This window comes from Monodelphis domestica, chromosome 3 (genome assembly GCF_027887165.1).
Source record: "Monodelphis domestica isolate mMonDom1 chromosome 3, mMonDom1.pri, whole genome shotgun sequence".
In the NCBI taxonomy this organism is placed as follows: Eukaryota; Metazoa; Chordata; class Mammalia; order Didelphimorphia; family Didelphidae; genus Monodelphis; species Monodelphis domestica.
The window spans coordinates 192,721,239-192,744,052 of NC_077229.1; the positions used below are offsets into that span (position 1 = coordinate 192,721,239).

A 22,814-nucleotide genomic window follows, 5' to 3' on the forward strand; every position below is an offset into this window, starting at 1 on the left:
TATTTCTTAATATTGGTTAATCTATTTTATAATAGGCATAAAAATAATTTTTTAAATTTATTTTTATTTTTTCAGATATAGGTAGAAACAATTTTCAACAATTGATTTCTAAAAAATAAATGATTCACATAAAGGTCTCCAATTGATATTCCTTTCAAATAGATGGATCTAGAAGTTCTAGGAACAATTTGTAGAAGATGAGAAGAGAAAGGAGCAGCATTTCCCTTAAGATCCCATCCATACTAGAGTGGGGCCTGTCACAGAGCAGCCATAACCCAATGTCTGCCACCAGGGTGTAGTGCCTGAACTGTTTGGGTTCGAGTATCACAGATTAGGTGGGTCTTTAATAGAATAGTTCTCTTCCTTTCTGCAGTGGGAGAGACCTCCTTAAGCCTGCTGGGGTGGAAGTAGGCGGGTCTGGAAGGGGGCTGCCTCCCCAAAGGGCCAGGTTCCTCTCTGGGAGGCGGTTGTATTCACTTTCTGTTTCAGCCCCCGTAGCCCATTCCCAGGCTTACCTGCAGCTGTACAGTTAGTGGGAAAGAGAGGATCACAGTCCGAGCTCCATTCCAGCAGCGGTGGGCTGTTACAGTCCATATAGGGCCAGACCTGGAGTTAGGAAGGCAAGTTCAAATTCAGACTCAGAAGTGACATTTGCCTAGTGGTGCTGGTAGAGGAAGCTTGAATCATTCAGGACCATTGCACAGTTTGTAGTGGCAACAGGAGACCTGACCCTGGTCACTAAACTAATGTATAACTGGAGATTTTGAGCCTTTGAACTCCATCCCCCAGAAGTTCCTTAGTATTTCCCAAAATTCCATTTTCCTGCATCACATTTTGCATGATTGTATTTAAGTGGCTGTAATTCCTCCTTCTTCCTCTTTTTGGACCTGTTACCAGGCTGAATTCAGGAAGTTCTTTTACCCTAGTTATTATTAATAAAATGTTTAAAATATAATATGTAGTTATTATTAATTTTGAAACCCACACTAACTTTATGCTGAGGAGCATTAGACCTAGAGTTGAAAGATCTGAGTTCAAATGCAGCCTTCCTTAGACACTAAATACTCTGTGTCTCTCTATTTCTGTATGTTTCTTTATTTCTGTCTGTCTGTTTCTCTCCCCTTCCCCCAACTCACTTTCCCCATCAGTCAAATGGAGATCATAATAGTACTGACCTCCCAGAGGGTTTTTAATTGAAAATTTTTATTTAATTAATTGATATAGAATATTTTTCCATGGTTTCATGATTCATGTTCTTTCTCTCCCCTCCCCTCCTCCTATAGCTGACACACAATTCCACTGGGTTTTACATGTGTCATTGATCAAGACCTATTTCTCTATTATTGATAATTGCACCAGGGTGATCATTTAGAGTCTACATCCCCTATCATGTCCTCAGGGGGCTTTTGAGGACAAAATGAGACTATGTTTTCAAAGTACTTTTGAAAATCTTAACACACAAGAGTAATGCTAGCTATTATTATTACATTTCTTAATGTTGTAGAGCAATAGCCAAAAAAAAAAGGAAGAAAAAACACCCCTTTAAGGTGCTAACACTGTGTGGGTGTTTGTGTGACTTTGTATTTATGCGCTGTAAAAGATCGCATTAAACATCAAATTAAATCCCTCTTTGTCCTGTTTCTTCATCTGTAAAAGGAAGAGATTGAATTGCTCTTTTCTGGCCCTACCATTCTATGACACAAATTACTTTGAGGTGCCTTTGGAAATGTGGCAGTAGACAAGTTCATGGAATTAATGCTAGGAAGGACTTTAAAACTATATATTTAAAACAGATGGTACCTCACTCAGAGGCAATCATCTCATTTTACTATTGAAGAAACTGATGTCCAAAGAGGATAAATGTGCCCAAGTTCTCAAAGATAGTTAGACACAGAATTAGGATTCAAACCCAGATCCAAGACTCTTTCCAAAGCATCATGCCCTTAAGTAGCATTAAGACAGATCTAATTTGGGGCAGCTAATAAGCACAGTGGATTGAGAGCCAGTCCTGGAGTTGGGAGAACTTGGGTTCAAATGTGGCCTCAGACAGTTCCTAGTTGTGTGAGTCTGGGCAAGTCACTTAACCCTAGCCTGCCTAGCCATTGCCATTCTTCTGCCTTAGGCAGAAGGTGAGGCTTAAAAAAAAAATACAACTAGTTTTTAAACTCTTAATGGTCTAGGTGAAGTAGACTTTATTGAAAATAGTATATACCAAGATATTCTTATTTTCTGTGCCACTGATAAGATTTATCTTTGCCCAATAGGAAGTGAAATCCAGTTACCCAGTTGATAGGATAAAAACTGTGGAATGAGAAAAAAAAGGAATCAAAAAGACTTCTCATTTCATTTTTTGTTGACTTTTTCATTTTTTAAAAACCTATTATAGCCTAACTTCACTACCCTCTCTGGTAAAATTAAACCATAATAAGGATTTTAAAACAAGAACTATGCGCTTTCCTTTCTCTTAGTTATTAGCCACTAAGCTGAAAAACATAGGACCTATTATTGTACCCTTATCTACTTTTAAACAACAAAATAACAGCAACAACCAAGCTTTATCTATTAGCTCTAGGCGCCCATTACTTCCTAACTCCTTCCTAAAGGATCCTTGTGCTATCTGGGTAGTTGAGAAAAGCCACATCCTTAAAGCTGAGATGATATCTATCCCTGACCTGGGGATAGTACTGAAGGCCCTACTTCTGCTTTCTGTGTGCAGACATTTTAGTTTTGCAATATTTAAAAACAATTCAGGCTATACCACTTGTTTTGTTCCCATTAGAGACTGTACACTGTACATTTGGATGGATGATCTATAAAGCTCATGTATTTGTATATATGTGTATGTACACTTATAGCTATATATATGTATGCTCTGGTAGAAGATATTTCCTCATCTGGTAATTCTCTGTAGCAATGGAATCCCAGGTCTAGTCCCTATCCCTATCCTTTGTTGACAGACAGACATGAATCTAATCTATCCCTATGTTCAAACCTGATTCCAAGTGGAAGACAAAGGTTAAGTTCGTATCATTGCTCCATAGCAGAGCAATGTGCCAGCCTCCAGTGAGACTGAAATAACATTGGTATTAAGCAAATTGATTTTAAATATTGTAATGTTAAAATCTGAACTCTTGGTCTGCAGAAAGCAGAGAAGAAGGCCCGTAAGAACTTTCTCCAGGTTCAGGCATAGACATCATCTCAGCTTTAGGTTATGTGGCTTTTCCCATTTACCCAGATAGAACACAGATATATTATGAAATAATATGAGCATCTAGGGCTTTGTTTTTGTTGTTTAAAAGCAGACAAGGGAAAAGCAGGTCCTAGGTTTTCAGCTTAGTGGGTAATAAGAGAAAGGAAAGCTCACAGTGCTTGTTTTAAAATCCTTATTATGGTTTAATTTTACTTGAGAGGGCAGTGAAGTTAGGCTATAATAGAGTATTTTTAAATGAAAATTTCAGTAAAAATGAAAAGAAAACCCTATGTTTTATTTTTGTCACTGTCTTTTTTATTATTGTATCCTATACATATGTATATATATATATATATAGTCTAATTGGATTTCACTTTCATTATTTGGCAAAAATAAATCTTATTAGTGGCACATATACACACATATACACATACACACAAACACACACATCTTGAATAGACATTACAAATGGATCAGGTAAGCTAGGCCCAGGGCTGAATGAGAAAAAAGGGTGTGCAAGATGATCATTTCAAAATTGCAGCTATTTTGTTAACCAAACATTTCTTCTTGAGGAAAAGAGTAGTCACTAACATCAGTAGGTTTACCATCATATGAAGTAGCTGTAACATATTATCATTGCAGTATTAGAGAAATTCACATTTCTGTCATATTTGACAGATATACAGATACAATATTTCTATAACAATTTTCTGAGTTTTTGAGGAAAAAAACCACTGAATTGCACTGTACTTAGTAGCAGATTCAGCATCATTTTCCATTAAGTTAGAGCAACAGGAGAAAAGAGAAACAATACAGGAAGGTAAGAGAGGTGGTACTTTGATAGTCCAAATCAGGTGAGAGAAAGACAACATAATTCCTAAATCCATTGTTATTGTAACCAGTAAAGTTAGTTTCTGTAAAATGTTTGTGCCAGATTTTCTAAAGTTTGTAAAGATATTACTTGTAGCATTCATCTAATTTTAGACTAGAGATTCTTTATGGACCTTTAAGACAGCCACAGATAATTCTGAGAGGGTCCACAAACTTAGACAGGGAAAGAATGCATTTTGATTTTCACTGACTTCCAACTGAAACTCAACGTTCCTTTTTATTATTTATTTATTTTTCATGGTTAATTATCATAAAATTTATTATCAGTATGGAGTAACATAAACACAAATAAACATTCAAAGTACAGAAGACTAATTGTGTTCCCCAGGGCTCTGTCCTGGTCCTCTTCTGTAGTCTCTCAATACTATTTTGTTTGATCTCATTAGCTCCTATTGTTTCAGTTATCATCTCTATGTAGATGATTCTCTAATCTATTTATCCATCAATAACCTAACTCCTGACCTCCAATCTTGCAGCTTTAACTGCTTTTTTTGCTATCTAGAGTACAATGTCTCATAGACATCTTAAAATTTACCTGTCCAAAATGGAACTATTTTTTCCCCTCAGACTGTCTCTTTATAACCTCCCTATTGTTGTTAAAGGCACCACCATCCTTTCTGTCACCCAGGCTCCTGGTATAGGTATTATCTCAGACTCCTCACTCTCTTTTACTCACATATCTAATCTTTTGCCAAGCTTTATCTATTAGCTCTAGGAGTCCATTAGGGTTAGGGCTATCAACCCAAGTTTCACAACATCTCTATATTTACTCCTTTGATGCTATACACATTCTGGTGCAGACTCTATCACCTCATGAGTAGATTATTGCAATAGTTTTCTGATTCTTTTCCCAACCTTGTCAAGTCTCTTTCCACTTCAATCTTTCTTCCATTCAACTATCCAAATCTTCTTGTTAAAGCCAGCAGGTCTAACCAATGACCTTAGTGGCTTCCTCTTATTTCCGGAATAAAAAATAAAATCCTCTATCATTTGAATTCCTTGAAAGCCTTAGCCCTTCTCCCTTCTTCAGCCATCTTACTTCCCTCCCCATACTCGGTGATCCAGGCAAAATGGAATTCTTTTAAAATTTTTATTTAACTCTTTGTAACATTTAAAATATTCGAATATTTAAAATATTCTATTATTTAAAAACATTCTTCTGAGGAGAGGTCCATAGTCTTCATAAAAGGGGTACATGACACAAAGGTTATATATCCTGAATGTAGACAAAAATCAACTAAATGTTCTGATATAAACATTTCTCTTTTCTCTTACATGCTAGGTGACTTTACTTTTGTAAAAGAGGACTACCACTTTTTTTTTAACCTCTGTGTACTACCTGCTTTTTGGTTTTTATTTCATAACACTTATCTGTGTGGTGGAGCCGTTTTGAGTGGGATGCACACCAAGAAGAAAATCAATTCAGTGTCAGCAAAAAACATTTCGCATGAGTAAGAGATCCGTTTCTCAAATGTACTTGACTGTGACTAGTAGGGAAAAGAACGACCTATGGAGAATTGGCAACTCCCAGACACGGTGAAGTTTACGTAGAGAATAAGGAGAAAAGGGTGGAGTTAATGCTTAGCTTCTGTCTATAAAAGTCGGTGTGGGGCCAACTGCTTTCAGTCGGATTCTCTGAAGTTCGGCGCATCCCTTCTCCTTTTTCTCGTTTCTGCAACCTATTCCAAGCCCAGACATCGCAAGCACATAGTCGGCGGCCTTTGGGCCAGTCTTCCCCCAGGCGCGACCCCCGCTGTCACTGAGCCGCGGGACCCTTGAAGAGCCAGGTGAGCGGGGCGGGAGGACGGCAGCCTCCAGAAGCAGCCAAGTCGGCCTATGCACGGGCCTCTCAGGGTCCTGCAGACCCTCCTCTTTCTTTCAGGGCTTGATCCCCTCCTCCGCCACTGCGGTAGTCGGTCCCTCACCAGGAGCTGATACCCGCCGGGCTCGGAGGTCGCCTCCGGGCACTTCCTTATCACTTTCTCGCTCTGGGCGGGGGAGAGGTTTATCTTACCCAGAAAAAGAAACTAACTTTTTCCTACATTGCGACTGCGCGGTTTCATCCCGGCTGATAAGATTCATTAATGGCGAATTTCCCGGCAAAATCCCGCAGTGACTGCCTTCCTGGTTTGGCCTAGGACTTCTCTGAGGCAGCTGGTCACCAGACAGAAGGACCCGACGGCCCTCGAGGTACGTCCTAGTCCTTCCACCCAGAAAGCTGCCAGCCAGCTTCCCAGAAGTCGGGGTGACGCAGGGGGCAGTGGGCAGGCTGTGTTCTGGCTCGGGTGGGCAGGAGGGGCGGCCCGGGGTCTCATCTAGTCCACTTGGAAAGACTTCGGCGCGCGCTCCGGCTGTGGACTTAACCTTGCATATGAGCCGACTCTGAGGGACTTAGGCTGAGAATGCCAGGTTCTCCTATCGGAGAGTCAAGTATAGGAACTGCTTGCAATTCTGTCCATGTCCGTCTGTGTCCGTTACGGCCTGTCTCAGTTTCTCCTTCTGCCCCCACACGCACACGTGTGAGAGAAGGACTCTGTCTCCCGGGGTTAAGCGAGCTAGCTGTCCACACTCGGTACTTGTTAAATACTTTGGGAAGAAAACAGGAGAATCATTCTGTGGACTGCGCACTTGGCCGGTCCCAAGACATTTCCTGTTGTTAGGAGAATCTGCAGAGAGGAGAAACCACGTATGGGTAGCAGGGCTGGAGGTGGGGTGGGAAGGGTAGAGGTGTCGGTGCTGCTTTGACAGTCAGGATCTTCAGGGGAAGACTGGGGTGGGGTGGGGTGGGGGTTGGGCGCGACCGAGCTAGTTCCTAAATACTTCTAAGTCAGGATCCCTCTAGCCTCCGTCTAGACTCTCTGATATTGATCAACCTTTCTTCTTCTCTTGGATATAAGTGCATTTTGCTTTTTTTTTAAACCTGCACCTTCCATCTTAGAACCAATACTGTGTATTCGTTCAAAGACAGAAGAGTGGTAAGGGGTAGGCTATGGGAGTTAAGTGACTTGTTTGGGGTCACACAGCTGGGAAGTGTCTGAGATTTGAACACAGGACTTTCCATCTCTAGGCCTGCCTCTCAATCCACTGAGCACTGAGCCACCCCAGCTGTCACTTGCATTTTGCTTTTATAAAGCAAATTATTGCTATTTTATCTCTGTGCTATTTTGACCTTATTTTACACCATTTCCATAGGAGACATTTATGGTTATTTAAAGTTCTATTGGGCATTTTAATAAATTGTCCCATTAGCAATAGAATTTCTACCATAGTTTTCATTTAGAGTGTTTTACTCAACAATCTCAGTTATGGCCAGTTGTTTGAGTCAAATTAGAATCTTTGGCCCTGTTTGATTTATTGGATCATAGATCACTATTCTTTACCACTAATTATTATTCCCTATTTGCAATTGCGGAAACTAGGGTGTGGACCTATGCTAAGAACTTCTGAGTACATAGGGCGACTATGGGCACTTAGGCTTTTGCCATCTCATTTTCCTCAACTGCAAAATGGAGATGCTGAAGAAAATAAGAATGCATTGAGAAAAATGCTTGGCAAACTGTTAACCACTATATAAATGTGAGCTACTATTATTTATATGTTTTCTGTTTCTGCTTGGTAGAGTGAATAAGCATTTGGTCTTGAAACCAAAGAAAAACCTGAGTTCAAGTTCCGTCCTCTGACATATTACTGATTGTATGATCCCACAGGAGCCATTTAATTTCTAGGCAACTTTCCAAGATTTCTTCTGAGAGTACTAGGCAACTTTCTAATACTCAGGTAAGTTGGAAAGAAGGTGCTAAACTGTATTGATATAAGCAATTTCCTTATCCAGAAGCTTGCTATAGCAGTGAAATAACAGGTTTGGTCCTTATCCCTATCTTTATGTCCACAATTGAGATGCAGGGGTCAGTTGAGCAGTCAAGCATTTTTTAAAAACCCTGACCTTCTGTCTTAGAATATCAGTTCTAAGGTAGAAAGATCATACTGCTAGGAAGTGTCTTCCGTCATATTTGAACCCAGGACCTCCTGTCCCCGAGCCCAGCTGTCAATCTGCTGAGCCACTTTGCTGCTCCTATTCAATAAGCCTTTAATAAGTGCCTTCAGCATGCCAGATGTTAGGTAAATAAACACTATAAGTGAAATAATCCCTTAGAGCTTATACTTTCAAAAGTATAAGTAACCATATTTATAAACAGTTATCAAAGATTTTAAAGAAAGAGAATCCTTGAGGGGGCAAACAAGTATTCCTGATGTATAAAGTATTGAGATGGGTAGTACTAGATATAATATGTAATATATTATAAATATATAATAATAATGATAGTAATAATAGCTAACATTTATTTAGTACCTACTATGTGCAAAGTACTGTGTTAAGTACTTGATCCTCACAACAACCCTGGGAGGTAGGTACTGTTATTTTTCACATTTTACAAATAAGGAAACTGAAGCAAATAGGTGAAGTGATTTACCCAGGCTTATACAACTAGTAAGTGAGGTTGGATTTGAACTCAGGTCTTTCTTTTTTATTTTTATTTTTCCATTGTAACATGATTCATGTTGTCTCCCACCCTTCTTCCCTCCCCTCCTCCCAGAGCCCACAAGAAATTCCACTGGGTTATGCACATGCTATCACTTGATACCTAATTCCATATTATTCCTTTTTGTAAGAAAGTAATCTTTTAAAACCAAAACCCCAAATCATATGCCCATATAAACAAGTGATTAATCATATGCTTTTCTTCTGTGTTTCTACTCCCACATGAACTCAGGTCTTTCTGACTCCCCAGTTCTTTGGACTTTTCACTTGGTGTGGCAATGGATAGAGCACTGAACCTGGAGTCAAGAAGACCTGAACTCCTGTGTTCAGCCTCTAACACTAGCTGTATGACTTTGGGCAATTTGCTTAATTTCTGTGATCTTTATTTCCTTAACCATAAAATGGGGATCACACCTGCTCCATAAGATTCTTGTGAGACTCAAATGAGATAATATACATAAAAAACACTATAACTATAAACTACATCCTAATTATGTTATTATGAATCAACAGAATCATAGAAGCTAAGTTAGAGGAAAATTCATATGCCATCTAGTCTAGCCCATGTCTTCTGACTCTAACTGGGGGGACCTCCCTAGGCTTCAGCTTTTTGTTGTTTGTTTTCAGTTGTGTCTGATTCTTCCTTCATGACTCCATTTGGGTTTTTCTTGACAAAGATACCAGAGTGGTTTGCCATTTTCTTCTCCAGCTCATTTGATGGTTTAGGAAACCGAGGCCAATGTGACTTGCTTGGGGTCACAAAGCTAGTGAGTGTCTGAGGCTAGATTTGAACTCAGCCCTCCCCAACCTCAGGCCTTTGCACTCTATTCTCTGTACCACCTAGTTGCCCCAGGGCTTTAGTTTTACCATCTTTAAAATAAGAAAATTAGACTAGTTACTTTTTAAGGTTTTAATCTGGGATCCTAGATTCTTGTCCTTCATGCCATTGTAGTTTCCATTCTATAAATAAAAATCATTTCTATAACATTCTTAAGTTTTTGTCACTTAGAAGTTTCTAGTGAGGGCCTACTGCACTATCTGCCAAGGCAGCCTATTCCACTTTGGGATAACTCTAATGTGTAGAAAGTTGTTTTGTTTTGTTTTTTTAATTTCTTACTTCCAATGTAACCTTACTCCTTAAAACTTTTATCTAAAGCATTCTTGGGAAAAAGGGGGGGGGAATCCCTCATAGTTTTATATATACATAAAACTTTTTCTCAAATGACACCTTCTTTAGTGTAGGGATTGTAGAAAGGGAAGGAGATATTTGGGAATTTTGATGTAACAAACATTTTTTAAAAAATTTAAGCATTTTTAATCTATTATCCTTAGTTTTGTCTTCTATCATCCAGCAGACCTAGTTTAATCTCTCTTCTGACTACCCTTCAGATATTTGAAGATGTTTATCATGCCCCACCCCCATTTACTATGTTTTCTTTTCCTTAGCTAAAAGTCTCCAAGTTCTTTAATCAGTACTTATATCAAATGATCTTCCCTTTAGCTATCCTCCTTTCCCTCCTTTTTCTAGCTTGCCAAGCTCTCTTAAAATATATTGTTTACAATTCAGCTTCATACTTCAGATGTGATCTGATTAAAACATAACAGAGTAGGGCTTCCTTTGTCAGTTAAGGCTTTTTATTTCCAAGATGGTTCATCACCTATAAAACTTTCTATGATCATTTGGATCCAATTTTACCTGTAAGAAAAATGCTGAGTATTGGAAGGATACGATTTATTTCAGGCCCCCTGAATCTTTCCTAGGGATAGCCTTGGATATTATGGTCCATGCCAATTGAATTTTATTTTTTTAATTGAATTTAGACATGTAGTTCACTCTTACTGTTCCCCTGTTGATGGCAAAATGGAAGCAAGATAGTAAATTAAATGTGTGTTGGTAAAAATCTGAATACTACACAGTAATAACTTTACCATATAGTTCTAAACACTCTAAAAAATGTATCGACTAAAGTTGTATGAAAAATTGTATCAAATAAAATGATTGTTAAAAAAACAACAACTTTATCTGAAGGCAGTTGTTTGTCAAACATAAGAATTGGTTGAACTGGTCGAGCAGTTCCTATAAAGGTAGGAAACAAAAAGAGACCCCTCAACAATACAGGATAAGAATTTTCCTTAGAATGGTAGCCTGGAGAAAAACTTGTTTTCAGAGTTTTCTTTGTGTCCTGGAACTTAAACAAAGGTCCTGGATATTTACTAATAAAAACTTTATTCCAAATACCAGCTTAAATTAATCGATAAATTAAACAAACAAAAAAACTTTAAACGTTTTATACTGTTAACATAGCTTAAATATGTCTAGATCCTATAGACAAGGGCTTTTCAACAACTTTGATTAAAGATAATTTTCATGGTGTATTGAGAAGGAGGAAGTGTTGTCTGTTATACAAATATAAAATTGAAATTGAAAGTGTAAGGAAATGAAGAATACTAAAACATTGGATATACAAGATTTTTCAGTGATTTCCTATCAATCAATGTTCTATCAATCCTTCTTCCTCTTCCTCTCCTTTCTTTCCTTCTCTTTTTTATATTTCTCTTCTCTCCATCTCTCTCTTGATTTCCTTTCTCCATAAAAACAATACCATTTTTCATATGTAGGAATGATGTTACTCATTTATTGTCATGAGTAAAGTATGCATTTTTCCTTTATTTTCCTTTATGTTTTAAAAATAGATTTTATTGCTATATTTTGTTTCTATTGCCTACATTTCTTCCTGTGTCCCTCCCTTCCCCTTCTTAGAAAGCTATACCTTATAAGAAATAATTTTTAAAGGAGGGCAGGTATTTTCTCATGTATTTCTCTTTTTGGGACCAAGGTTGTTCTTTATTATTTCACATCATTCAGTTTTGATTGTTTTGTGGTCTTTGTCTTTTCTATTTACTTTCTTGCAGTCCTTGTATATACAGTTTTTCTAGTTCTATAAAGCATGTGTTTTTAAAAATATTTATTTATTACATTAAAATGCCCAATTAACTTCTTTCTTCCTTCCTCTGCCCCAATTAGAGAAGGCATCATTTGACAACACAGATTTACATAGAAATAAAACTGTCTTATTTATTTCTATCCATCAGTTCTTTCTCTGGAGGTAGACATAAACAAGCCATTTTTCAATATTTCTGTTGCTTTATGTAATATTCTCTTGGTTCTATTTATTTCATTCTTCATAACTTCATGTAGGTTTTTCCATGTTTTCCCAAAATAAAGCTGCTCGTTGTTTCTTATGGCACAGTGGCATTCCATTTCAATCATATGCCACAACTTTTTTTAACCATTCTCCAATTGATGAATTCCCTTCAATTTCCAGTTTTTGCCACCGCAAAAAGAGGTGCTATTAATATTTTAGAGCAATTTTTCTTTTCCTTTTCCTGTTATCACCTTAGGAAATAAACCTAAAAGTGGTATTTCTCGGTCAAAAGGCGTGTGCTCACATGCACACACATGTAACTATGACTATAATTCCAGACTGCTCTCCAAAATGGCTAGATCATAGTTCTACCAACTTGCCTTTCAGGCAAAAGTGGTGGAGGACATTTATAGAAGTGTATAAACAATTTTGCAGATAGCTTTTCCCTTTGTGACCAATGGCAAGCTTTTACAAAATGCTTGCCTTGGTAATCTTTGACCAAGAGAGAGCATGAATCTACACTTAAGAACGGAAACTGTATCTTAGTCATCATTTATCTTCCATAATGTCTTAGAATTAAGGAAGTTTGAAAATTGGGGGGGAAAAGTCTTGCTCTCTATAAATACTTGGGGAAGGGGCAACTGGGCAGTATAGTAGATTGAGAGCCAGTCCTAGAGATGGGAGGTCCTGGGTTCAAATGTGACCTCAGACACATCCTAGCATTGTGACCCTGGGCAAGTCATTTAACCACCCTTGCCTAGTCCTTACCATTCTTCAGCCTTGGAACCAATACATAAGGGTTTAAAAGGTAAGGGTTTAAAATAAATAAATACTTGGGGGAATGATGAATCCTTCATCTCAGAGTTCCCTAGACCAAATGAAATCACAGGTCCAGTCTCTATCTTATTTTCATGTATCTCTTAAGATTCTTAAAGGTAGAAGAAAAGCATCTATATGTGTAAGTCAACTTGCAAATCTTAGAACCCATTTATATTCTTTTTGGCATGGCAGCTTCTAGACCCCAATGGAGCATTATATTCAGAAGGGCAGAAATCTTTGCAAAAGTGGTAGGTCTAAGCCCTTCAAAGCTGACAATTCATTTTGTACTAACCGGAAAACAGTTATTTCTAAAGAGATATGCTACTGAACTTTGGAGTTTGGAATTATATAAAGGAGGCAGTCTATCTATGTTCAAAGTAGGTTGAGAACAGTAATCAACTCAAAAATATCATTCCCAGAAAGGGTACATTCATTTATTACTCCATTCATCATCCTTGTGGCTTCCCAGACCAAAACATTTTTCCCAACCACCACTGCCCTATATGTGTTATTTATGCTTAAAAAGCCTTCCTTCCTTTACTTTTCTTCACTTTTCTTCCCCCTCCTTTCCTCCTTCCTCCTTTCTTTTCTCTTTTCTCTCTCTTTTTCTTTCTATCTTTTCCTTCCTTCCTCCCTTCCTCTTTCCATCCCTCCCTCTCTCCTTCTCTCTCTTCCCCCCTCCTCTCTCTCCCCCTCTCCTCTTCCTTCCTTTTTCTTTCTTTTCTTACTTTCATTTATTCAGTTATTCCTACTTGTGAGGAGGGGAGCAGTTTTTCAATTTTCAGCCTTCCATTATTCCAAGGCTTTTATATCTGCCTGTGTAAGGTTTTACATACTTTATCTCATTTAATCCTTACATCAACCCTGGGAGACAGCATGATTAGCCTCATTTTATATGATGAGGAAAATGAGTCTCAAAGTAGTTGGGGGACTGGCCCAAAGTCCATTGGCTAATAAGTGTCAGAGACTGCAAAAGAATTCTGATTATTTCACTCTAATGCCCTGTGCTTTTTTTTTTAATACCATGCTACCTCATTTATTGAAATCATAAAGTTAATGTATCAGAAGGTCCTTTTGGGAAAATTTACCATTTTCCCAAATTCTGTGTAGTTCTTCCAAGCCCCCTATGAAGTGTGAACTTTAAAAACTACTCCGATTTGGCAACCGTTTAAATCTAGATTTAAAGTTACAACCCTAAAATTATCTGACAGAAGCAACAGTCAATAAAAGGCAGAAATTGAGATTAAGAGGCTGGATATAGTGAATGCTTATTAAATTCCTGATTTAAAATTCTTAATTTGCAGTTTTCCATTAAAAAACTCAAAGTTCATCTATAGTGACATGAAAAGATGCTCTAAACCAATTACTAAAAGGCTAATTAAAACAACTCTGAGGTAACACCGCACATCTATCAGATTGGCAAAATATGACAGAAAAGTCAAATTACAAATATTGGAATATGAACAAATTGGTAAATTAAGGCATTATTGTTGTTTTTTTAAGCCCTTACTTTCTGTTTTACTAAGTGTCAATTCCAAAAGATAAAAGGGGGAAGGGCTAGGCAATTGGAATTAAGTTGCCCAGGGGCACATAACTAAGAAATATCTGAGGCCAGATTTGAGCCTCCTGTTCTTTAGGCCTGGTTCTCTATCCACTGAGTCACCTAACTGCCTCACTAGTGATGAACTCCAAGTGGAGTTATAAATTGATGCAACCATTCTGGTGAGTAATTTGGAACTATGCCCAAAGAGGTATTGTTGTTATTCAGTTGTTCAGTCATGTCCAACTCTTCATGACTCATTGGACCATACTGTTCATGGGATTTTCTTGACAAAGATACTGTCTTGGTTTGCCATTTCCTTCTCCAGTGAATTAAGGAAAAATGGGAGACACCTTGTACATGTCTGAGGCCAGATTTGACCTCAAGTTTTCTTGACTTCAGGTCTAGCACTCTATCAATTGAGTCATCTAGCTGCTCCCAAAGGGCTATAAAACTGTGAATACCTATTGACCCAGCAAAAATACTACTATGTCCTAATAGATTTTTTAAAACATAAAAGGCCTACATGTAAAAAATATATAATACCTCTTTCCGTGGTGGCAAAAAATTGGAAATTGAGAGGATACCCTTCCATTGGGGAATAACTGAACAAGTTGTGGTATATGATAATGATGGAATTATTATTGTGCTATAAGAAATGACAAGTCAGAAGATTTCAGGAAAACCTAGAAATGAACTGATTCAAAGTGAAGTGAGCAGAACCAAAACAGTGTACAGCAATAATGTACAACAATCAAATGTAAAATAACTTAGCTATTCTTAGCAATGTGATGATCTAAGACAATCCCAAAAGACTTATAATGATGAAAAATATTAACTACCTCCAGAGAAAGAACTGATGGAATCTGAATTAAAATTGAAGCATACTTTATTTTTCTTAAGTTTCATTTTTCTAGGGGGCAGCTGGGTGGCTCAGCGGATTGAGAGCCAGGTCTAGAGATGGGAAGTCTTGATTTCAAATCTGGCCTCAGACCCTTCCTAGCTGTGTGACCCTGGGCAAGTCACTTAACCCCCACTGCCCAGCCCTTACCACTCTTCTGCCTTGGAGCCAATACACAGTATTGATTCTAAGATGGAAGGTGAAGGTTTAAGGAAAAAAAAAGTTTTATTTTTCTCAAGTTGTTTTTATGGCCTGTATTTTCTTTTACAACATGACTGATGCGTTTTGCATGACTGCACATATATATATAACCTAAATCAATTGTTTGCCTTCTCAAAGATGGAAGAGGGGAAGGAGGGAGAGAATTTAGAACTGAAATTTTAAAAAATGAATGCTAAGAATATTTATGTGTATATATATATATATATCTGGAAAAATTAAATGTAAAAACTAAAAAGTAGGGGGGAAAACCCTTAAAGTTCTTTACCAAGAATTCTGGGGGGAGTGGGAGGGAAGAAAAGCCTTTCAAAAGGAAATATTTTAAATATCCAAATCTTGTGAAAATAGAGAATGAGATAAACAAAAAGAGCTAGCTAGTCCAAGTTCATGTAATGGCAAGCATGCTGACAATCCTCATATTTTCTAAAACAAGTTGCTGTAAGGAAAGCACGTTGTGAACCCTAAGCAGAAGAACAAATCAAATGGGGGAAGAACAAGAAGGACAGAGAATTCCAGAGAAGGAGCTGAAGAGCTGAGAAAATTCAAGCAGTTAACTCATTTCTCTTTGGGAAGCCCTTCAGAGAGATTGGTCTGAGAGAACCTCTGAGTCTTGATCATCCTTCTGAGAGTCCAGTAGAAGACAACGGGAGTGGATAGGACTTTTGTCATAAAGCTATCCACCTCAGGAAGTTTTCCTCTCCATCCCTCTAAAGCAGTCCTTGAACTTCATATCATAACTAGAACAGAGAGAAATCAGGTCAGCCCTCACAATTGACTCCAGAGGGTCAGGCATGCAAAGCCTGATCCTGCAGGATTTAGGGAGAAGGAGGTCAGCTGTTAGCCTTTAGGGATTTCCTAAATTTCCCACTTTCCCATTACTTTATCCCACCATCTTACTTGTCCTACATTATGCGTGTTCATTAAGAATAAATAGCTGTTTGATTAGATCAAGTGCCTGCTTTCAAGAGACCTGAAGCTTAGGGAGGGAAGCTACACCTTCTCAGGAATTCAGTCCTGGACTTTATCTCAACCTAGACTGAAGAAATACAGTCTGTGACTCTGAAAGACAACTAGTGTGGGTTTTAGTAGGGAAAAAGAGAGGAGAAACAGTCCATACCCCCTCTCCAACTTTTGGCTCCATTCCATCTCTACCACACTCTAGTCCTAAATTAGGTAATGGGTAACTCCATTTCTCTCCCTCCATTACAATGACTCAGTGAATGGAGAGCCAGGCCTAGAAATGGGAGATTCTGCATTTAAATCTGGCCTCTGACACTTTTTAGATGTGTGAGCCTAGGCGAGTCACTTAACCCCAATTGTCTAGCTGTGACTTCCCTTCTGTCTTCGAACGGATACTTTTTTTCTTTTTGAAACTTTTAAAGACATTTTGTTATTTTTTTTTATAAAGATATTTTACCAATTACATATAATGGCAAATTTCCATAAGTTTTTCAAAGTTGTATGATCCAAATGGTCTCCCTCCCTTTTGGAGATAGCAAACAATTCAATGTTATACATGTTTTATCACACAAAACATATTTCCATATTGTTCATTTTTATGAGAATAATCGTATAAAACCAAAACTCCAAAACATAATCCCAAATAAACAAATGAAAAATCATATGCTTTGATCTGCATTCCAGCTCCAACAGTTTTTTCTCTATAGGTAGATAGCATATCCTGTATCATTGCATTGCTGAGAAGAGCTAAGTCTTTCACAGTTGTTCATCATACAATATTGCTGTTACTGTGTACAATGTTTTCCTGGTTCTGCTCTCTTTACTTTGTATCAGTTCATGTAAGTCTCTCCAGGTTTTTCTGAGCTTCTCCTGCTCATCATCTCTTACAGCATGATAGTTTTCCATTGCAATCATATACTACAACTTGCTCAGCCATTCCCTAGTTGATGGGTAGTCCCTCCATTTCCAGTTGTTTGGGCTATACTATTAAAGGAAATGTGGGTTTCACAGTTTCTATTAAACTCATCATTTCTTATAGATGATACTGCTCAGTCCTTTCTAAGGTGGAGAAATAATTCAAATTTTCAAGTTATTTTTGTAGTAAAAACAAATAGCATATCCTTCTGTATGCTATCTTTACACTATCATTCCAAACATGTTTATATAGTATTCATTTCCTTATATCATAAACCAATTGAGATTCCATTTTATCTTTTCACTTAATTTTATTTTTTATAACCCTTACCTTCTGCCTTAGAATCAATTGTATATATTGGTTCTAAGGCAGAAGAGTGCTAAGGAAACATTCCTCATAGGAATTGTTTCCCTGAATATTTGGCATACTTCACAGCCCTGGTGAGAGCAACAGCCTAACCATCCCCAACTTCCATGCAAGTTAAGCTGTTTTGTTATTGTGTTTTGTTTTCTTAAAAGATACTGAGGGGGCAGCTAGGTGACTCAATGGATTGAGAGCCAGACCTAGAGATGGGAGGTCCTGGATTTAAATGTGGCCTTAGACACTCCTGGTTGTGTGACCCTGGGCAAGTCACTTAACCTCCATTGTTCAGTCCTTACCACTCTTCTGTCCTGGAACCAATATATAGTATTGATTCTCCGATGAAAGATAAGGTGTTAAAAAATGGTATTAAAACCATCCTCAAGATTTGATTTGGCTCAGGAAAATAAAAGCTCCAGCTGCTATTACTTCTTGGTTACCTAAAAATGAAACAGCACAAGGAGCTCCAAGCTCTCATACTTGACTGTTGGACTTAATAGAGCAACTCTGAGGCAGAGAGCTTCACTTAGCTGAATCAGCAAGCCTCAAACCTTTACCCACTTCAGTCCATGTCCACATAGTTGTCAAAATGACACTCCTAAAACAGATCATACCAAGAGCTGTGATTCCTCACTGCCTTTAGGGTCAGAGATAAACTCCTTATTGTGGCATTTAGATCTTTTCACACACAGGCTCCAACCCACCTTTCAAGGCTTATTACCCATTATTCTCTTTCAGCTAGGAGGCACAGGGTATAGAGGGATGGGCCTGGAGTCAGGAAGAACTGAGACACTTAACTAGCTTCTCAGACACTTAACTAGCTGTGTGACCCTGAATAAGTCGCTTGATCTGTTTTCCTTAATTTCTTCCACTGTAAAATGGGGACCATAATAGCATTTACCTTTCAGGGTTGTGAAGATCAAATGAGATAATATCTGTAAAGCATTTAGCAGAGTACCTGGCACATTATAGGCACTAAATAAATGCTTGTTTCCTATCTTCCTTCCCTCCTCTCTCTCCTTCCTTCTTTCCTTTCCTCTTTCCTTCCTTGTACTCTACAATCTAGCCAACTGGCTTTTACTTATTGTTCTTTAAGTGTCACATTCCATCTTCAGTCTTTCTTACTTTTCACAAGCTTTTCCCCTTACCCAATACACATTCCTTCTTCATTTCAACCTCTTAGACTTCCTAGTTTCCTATAAAACTTATCTTTAGTGCCAACCTCTTCCATAAGGCATTTCCTAGTCACTGTCCTTCCACCCCTGAAATAACTATTTATTAATATGTGTATTGATTATTCTCCTTAATGGAATTTAAACTCCTTAAGACTAGGAATTGTTGCCTATTTTCTATTGTGTCTCTGACAGTTAGCATAGAGCCTGGCACATGGTAGAGAGATTTTTAAAAATGCTTTAATGATTTAGCAAGTGAATCCTAGCTCCTTCATTAGCCTTTTTCATCAATGTGATCTCTAATAATTTTGTTTTTCTATATGATTTTATTGATTTTGCCTGGTTCCATAAAGAAACCAGTTGGTATTTTGATTGATACTGAATTTAACATATGCATTAGTTTATATATTGTCATTTTACCATATTACTCTGACCCATGTAAGAACATTGAATGTCCTCCTAGTTATTTAGGTCCTCCTTTACTTTGTGATCCTGGGCAAGTCACTTACTATTTTAGTGCTCTAGGTAACTTTCCAGAAATATAAATTGCAGAGAAGGTGCCAACTTGCTTTTGTAGAGGGATTTTCCTCCTCTGAGAATTCTCTCTACCAATGAAATCTCAGATCTGATTTCTATTCCCATTTAATTGATATTCTTAGTCCTTCGATGTAATATTACATTTTCCCTAATTGTTCTTATGTTTCTTCATGTGTATGTTTTAAAAAATTAATTGATAAATTAATTAATCCCTTCACTATATTATTATCTAATTTAATTTATTATATGAAACTTTTATCATCCCATTCATTAATGTTTCAACTTTAAAAAATTTTATTACTCAATATTTCTGATTTCATTGCAAGCTGGAGCTGTTGGTACAGGAATGATGTATTAGGTGGGAGGATTTGGATAGAAAGGGTGAGGCTTTTCCACTCTTGACTTGGTAGTGATAGGGCTAAAGTGAAAGGAGTTTTTCTTCCATTCCACTATAGCCATTTATCTATATCTATATCTATATCTATATCTATATCTATATCTATATCTATATCTATCTATCTATCTATATAAAATGATGCTTTCTCATTGATGGGATTGAAATAAAGAAAGACCTCTTACCATGGCAAAGAAGGAAGAAGGTTCTACTACTGGCTTATTTAGAAAGAGCTAAAGGAGAGAGAGGCCTTTAGGCCCTGTGCAGGTACTAGTAGGGCCCAAGAGAATTGTGGGACTAAAGGAACCATGAGCCCTCCTGCTGCTATAAGAGTCAGGACTGAGCTGAGAGAAGGAATGGATGCTGACCAGGTACAAGTGGATAGGGCTAAGGGAGAAAAAAGCCATTAGTCCCTAGCCAGCTCAGAGCAGAAGTGTAGAATTTTTAGACTTTGGCCAAGTAAAGAGACAGGGAAGGGATTCAGGGAAAATAAAAAACCCTTTCTCCTCTGACCAAGCTTGGGAGTAACCAAGGAATGGAGCCAGCTTCTAATAGGCTAAGATGGTGGTAAACTCTTTAGCCCCTGGGTAGCACAGTTGGGATAGAGGTGGGATCAGGGGCCCAAGGGAAGAAAAGACCTTCCATTTCCCATGTGCTAAAGTGAAAGAGAATCCATCAGACTCTGGCCAACACAAACAGAAGTGGAAGGGCAGAAGGTGATGATGGCTACTGGAAGGAGAGTTAGGTTAGGATGGGGAGACAGAGACAGGCCTAGGAAGGGAGCTTTCTGCCTAGGGAAGGAGCTTCTGTTCCTAATATGGAGCCTGGACAAACACTGGGAAGAAGACTGAATGAAAGAAAGGCCTTCCTTCTTCCTCAGGGTTAGGACTGATACACAAAGGGAACAAAATGATGGCAGACTTTTGGAAGTTATATGAAAGTCAAGAGACTTTGATTCCTGAGATACTCTTCTGGGAGGGGGTGGGACTGTGGTATGGGGAACCCCAGAGTTATTCTGCCCCTGCTTCTCCTACCTCTGATATTAGGATATAATTTATATTATAGTAATTTATATATTTATTTAGTGGGATAGGAACCAGATTCCTGAGCTTAAAGAGGGGATTCCCATTCTCTGTGACTGGGTCCCTGCTAAAGCAGAAGGCTCCAGACAAGTGGGCCTAGGCCAATATGTAGAGTTGGTGAGAGAAGGCCTTAATAATTCTGACCTTCTCATCCATACAAACAAGGGTGGTGGTAGTTGGCCCTCACCTAAGGGTATTTACAACTCAAACCTAATGATAGAGTGTGAGTAGGCTCCACGATTCTAGGGCAGCATAATCTCTCTTTCCTGATTATCATCTTGTGTCTTCTGCTATGAGTTTCTCTAGAAATATTATTTCAAGGAGAGAGAGAACCTCAGTGAAGATATGAATTAGCCATGTCTTTGTACAGAGGTCATTTATTAGATTTTAATTCAGTTTGATCTAAGAAGAATATATCTAGCTCCAGTATTTATTAACTCTTATTTCTTATTAATCACTATGGCAAGTGCTAGGAATAAAAAAATAATAAAAGAAACAGTATCTGCCTTCCAAAAACTTAACATTCAAAAGTGACCCTGGTAATTCCTTAATGACTCTGTTTCTGAAGGATTTCAAGTTTTTATGACTTTCAGAGTAAATTAAGCAAAAGCACGAGGAAATGATCCAGATACCATTTGTATTGTTATTCTCATTCACAGATCTGGCTGTACAAAAAAAAGAATGCTTTGGCTTAGCTGATTTATACAAATAAGAGTTTTGAATGTAAGTAATATCAGATGATCTGCTATTATCCTTAGAATAAAGTTTTGGGAGTACTATGTTCAGATGTGGGAGGGGGGCTCATTTTAGGGAGAATTTTGATAGTCTTGGGAACCTAGGTAGCACAGTAAGTAGAGCAAAAGGACTGAAATCAGTCCTAAATTCAAATCTGGCCCCAGATACTAGCTGTGGGACCCTGGGCAAGTCACTTAATCCTGTTGTTTCAGTTTCCCACATTCCTCACATTTCTTGTAAAAGGAGCTAGAGAAAAAGGAAATGGCAAATCACTCTAGTGTCTTTGCCAAGAATACTGCAAATGGGGTCATGTCAGACACAACTGAAAAATGACTGAATGACAACATTGAAAAATTGGAGACTGTCTAAAGAAGGGCAACCAAGATAGTATAGGACATGAAGATTGTGGACTTGAGCATCCATTGAAGGAAATGGGTATGTCAAACCTGCAAAAGAGAAGAATTAAGGGGGCCATGAAAACAGGCCTGGGGAAATGGAAGAATTATCATATGGAAGAGGGGCTTATTCTTGGTTCCAGAAGGCAGAATTAAGATCTGTGGATGAAAAATTACAGAAAGGAAGATTTAGGAGTGATTTAAGGAAAAACTTCCTAACTTTTAAATTGATTCAAAAATAGATCCAGTTGCCACGGGAAATAGTGAGTTCTCCCTCAATATAGGCAAAAATTAGATGGCCACTTGTTTAGGATATTGTATGATAGAAGAGATTCTTATTAATACATAGGTTAGATTAAAGTGGCCTCTGAGGTGGGGGTGGGAATATGCATTTATGTAGCTCCTACTATGTGCCATCCATGTGTTAAATGAGATAATATTTGTAAAGCACTTAGCAGCCCTATTTATTTTTAGATATAGAGACAATGAAGAGGGTCCAGAGTATGAATCTAAATGATTTTTTAAAACGAATCAAAAAACCTCTATGTGAAAGTTGTTAGAACTGAATATAAAAAAGTGTAGTCTTAAATATGTGAAGTTATTATAAAGATAGCTACCAATTCTTTTCTACCTGTATTGAGAACAGAATAGACTAAGACGAAATTAGCTTAAGCCACAGAATTGAAGACTTGAGTTGGACATAAAGAAAGAATTTTTTTCTGCCTTACTTGTTGTATGATACTGGAAAACTACATAGTATTTCTGAGCTTCAGTTATTTCATCTGTGAAATGGGGATAATAATACCACCCACCTCACTGGGCTGTTGATAGGAACAAATGAGATAGTATATGTAAAAGGTTTTTACACACTTTAAAATCCTATTTAAATGTCAATTATTTTTGTTGTTACCATTATTTTTATTACCCACGATGAAAATAAGGATAAGCTCATATGAGCATAATCCAAAAAATAGCAATAGGCCTAAAAGCAATGGGTCATCTTTTCTTTCCTCTTTG

At 37.8% G+C, this 22,814-nt stretch overlaps 1 protein-coding gene across 10 annotated transcripts in view; it reads left to right on the forward strand.

Moving 5' to 3' along the window:
* The first annotated feature begins 5,498 nt into the window (after positions 1-5,498).
* The window catches only part of RIPK1 (receptor interacting serine/threonine kinase 1), a 54,342-nt gene continuing 37,026 nt past the window's right edge, over positions 5,499-22,814 (forward strand). Inside the window, exons 1-4 of one of the 10 annotated variants that reach the window (XM_016431799.2) lie at positions 5,526-5,868; positions 6,195-6,271; positions 7,701-7,858; positions 21,327-21,390. The gene's annotated coding sequence lies outside the window, so the exon portion shown is untranslated. Of the gene's footprint in view, positions 6,272-7,700; positions 7,859-21,326; positions 21,391-22,814 lie in introns of all 10 variants that reach the window. The other 9 variants (XM_007488035.3, XM_056823371.1, XM_007488036.3 and 6 more) reach the window with 9 other exon arrangements.